General features: G+C 38.6%; 1 non-coding gene across 1 annotated transcript; it reads right to left on the reverse strand.

Moving 5' to 3' along the window:
• On the reverse strand, positions 1-107 carry LOC113694359 (small nucleolar RNA R71). Its single transcript, XR_003449316.1, has one exon. It is a non-coding gene; the product is annotated as a small nucleolar RNA R71 (small nucleolar RNA).
• Between the last annotated feature and the right edge of the window lie 3427 nt (positions 108-3534).

Below are 3534 nucleotides of genomic sequence, written 5' to 3' on the forward strand. Positions count from 1 at the left end.
AGTCTGAGAAAGGAGATATGCAGCATTAAGCAGTTTTCTGGAGAATCCCTATATGACTATTGGGATAGGTTTAATAAGTTTTGCATTAGATGCCCACAACATCAAATTAGTGAGCAACTATTGATCCAATACTTCTATAAGGGACTTCAGTCATCTGACAGAAGTATCATTAATGCTACGAGTGGGGGAGCACTGGCAAATAAGACACCGAGGGAAGCATGGCTGTTTAATGAAGTTATGGCAGAAAATTCTCAACAATTTGACTTCCGTGAGATTAACCCTATCCGTAGGGTCAATGAGGTAGAGACGTCACGTCGTCCATTCAATAGCAGATATCAGAGCTAACATCTTTTGTGCGCCAATTAGCTGTGGGAAACGTACATCAAGCAACGATTTGTGAAATTTGCACAAACGTGAGCCACCCCACTGACTCATGCTCTATTTTGCAAGAAAATGGGGTTGAACAAGTAAACATGGTTGGAGACGTGTTCGCGCCTCGTAGGCAGTACGATCCATACTCGAACACGTACAATCCAGATTGGAGAGACCACCCCAACTTCAGCTATAGGAATAGGCCACAGAATTCATTCTCAAATCGTCTACTAGGATTTCAGTAACCATGGCAACTAAAGTCACAACCTTTTTCTGCCAATTCAGGAGGCTCTTTGGAGGATATTGTCAAGAGCCTGGCCACGATTACTACTCAGCTCCAACAAGAAATTAGATCCTTGGCCACGAGTACTGCTTAATTTCAGCAGGAAACTAGATCCGCCATGAAAGATATGGAGATTCGAATGAGCCAAATAGCAACTGTCATTAATCGCTTGGAGTCTCACGTTTTTGAAAAATTACCATCGCAATCCGAGGCAAATCCCAAAAATGTAAGTACTATAACACTGAGAAGTGACAAAGAAGTGGAGGGACCTCAATTGACGAATTCGAAAAGCAAAAGTGAGGAGCAGATAGAAAAGGAAATTGAAGAAGAAGGGCGCATTCGCGAAGACCCTAAAGTAATGTTTACTCCTTCAATTCCTATTAAATTTAACTTATCGCCTTTTCCTTGCAGGTTGAAAAAGACAAAGAAGGTGGAGAAGGAAAAAGAAATTCTGGATGTGTTTCGTAAAGTGCAAGTAAACATCCCTCTATTGGACGCGATCAAGCAGGTGCCCAAATACACAAAATTCTTGAAGGACTTGTGCATTAACAAAAGAAAGCTAAGGGGTGATGAGAGAGTGACGGCAGGAGAAAATGTGTCTGCTATATTCCAAATAAAACTCTAACCCAAATGTGGGGATCCAGGTATGTTTACTATCCCCTGTAAGATTGGTCATTCTAATATCAAAAATACCATGCTAGATTTAGGAGTTTCTATTAATGTGATGTCTAAATTAATCTATGATTTCCAAAATTTAGCATCTTTAAAAGAAATAGGGATAATAATTTAATTGACTGATCATACGTTTGCTTATCCGGATGGGATAGTTGAGGATGTTTTAGTGCAAGTAAATGGATTAATTTTTTTTGCTGATTTTTATGTGCTTTACTTAAATGATAGAAGTACCCCAAATCCATCACCCATTATATTAGGAAGGTCCATACCAAGATTGATGTTAGTAAGGGTACTCTTACCATGAAATTTGGTGGAGAGACAGTCCATTTTAATATTTTTGATATTATGAAACATCCTGTTAACTCTCATTCTGTGTTTGATATTCATGCTACTAATCCCTCTGTGCGAGAATTTTCTGAGTTTGCTTGTAGGGGTAAATTCAAAGTTGCTGCGAACAAATATCATGGAATGAAAGCAATTCATGAGGTGAACATGGGTAAAAAATTAAGGAAAAATATTGCACTCAATGGCTATTTAGATCCTGGAGGAGGGCCACCGATTACAAAGAAAATTGAATTACATCCAAACTGAAGAGTGGTGTATAGTGTCTAGTCAAAGACATTAAAGAAAGGCGCTACTTGGAAGGCAATCCAAGGATTTCAATTGTGTTTTATTTCATATTTGTGTGTTCAAGATCAGTGGGTTTAGATTCCTATTGACAAACAATCTTTATTGTAGGTCATGCGTGTTTCTGTGCAGTTTTATTCTAGGTTGGGGGCACGAATTCGTGGGTAAAAGACTTCATGTTACAAGGCATGCTCGCGCCTTGTATTTATAGCGCATGGACATTTGTAAAACTTGGTGATCAGAAGACTTCGCCCTCCAAGGCGTGCCCACGCCACACAGCAGATCGTGTCGGGCATATTATAGGCAAACGACCTCACCTTCCAAGGCGTGTCCATGCCTTCCAATCTTTGTGACAACGAAAGTCAAACGCAATCAGGATAATCTCTAACCCCACTTTTCTACTTTCCTCTCTTCTTGTTTTGTCTCGTCTTTTCAATTTTCTTTGTCTTAGTTTCTACTTTTCACTTTTTGTTGTTTTGTCTTAGTTTCAATTTCTACTTTTTCCTTATCCTGTTTGTCCGCCGCCGCTTTCCAGCCAGCACCACCGCCGCGTCGCCGCCCTTCTCTCTCTCTTCCATCGCACCGCACATCACTGCCGCCCCACGCCGCTCCATTCTCCCATCGCGCCCCTCATCCTACAACTTTCTTTGCTCATATTAGATTCCAGCCTCCCCATCCTCCTCCCCCTTAATGTCTCGCTGCACCCTCTCGGTGTCAGGAAAGTTTCGCCCCCGATAAGAGTATATTTTACGTATTTTTAGTGTGATTTATCAATTAATTTTGGTGTATTTTATTTAATTTTATAAATAATTAACTAAGATTCTAGTGAAAATATGCATTTTGTGGTTAAAGTGTGAAAATTGTGTTTCTATGAATTTTTATAGTAAAAATTTCATATTTTGTAGGTTTAATGATTCAATCATCAAATGAAGTGCATTGAGAAGATATTTGGATGATTGAAGATGGATTAAAGTGGTGAAAATAAAATATGAAGTGTAAAAGGAGAAATGCAATTTGAATCAATAAAAGTCAGTTTTGACAACTCTGACACATTTTGATATTTTAATTATATATGGAGCTACACAGATTGGATTGAGATGATCTTTATACCATTTAGAAGCTAAGAGATTATCTACATTTGGTATGAAGACATCAAAGTCCAATTTAACCGTTTTCGTAGTCCAAAAGTTGAAATAACGAAATTCAACTCAGCTGTCCAAAGTTGAAAACAGAGCTCTGACCGGTTTTTGGTATTTTGGTCATATCTCGGTCTAAAGAGCTCTAAATTGGATAATTCTTGAGGCATTGGACAGCTATTTCAATGAACTACAACTTCTATGTTTTGTACAAGAGCTAATTCAGTCGCCATCATAGAGAAAATAGCAGTTGAAGTAGCCAGGTTCTGATCAAAAATAGCTACTCTCCACTGGTACAACTTGTTTTCTCCTTCAATAATTCACAGCTATGGATGAACGTATGACAACCAATTAGCAGCTGTAAAAAGGATGTTTCAAGCCTCATTTTCTGACTGCATTCATCTATATATAGCCATGGACTTGTAAGATTCAAAATAACTT

Source organism: Coffea arabica, chromosome 6c, assembly GCF_036785885.1.
Source record: "Coffea arabica cultivar ET-39 chromosome 6c, Coffea Arabica ET-39 HiFi, whole genome shotgun sequence".
In the NCBI taxonomy this organism is placed as follows: domain Eukaryota; kingdom Viridiplantae; phylum Streptophyta; class Magnoliopsida; order Gentianales; family Rubiaceae; genus Coffea; species Coffea arabica.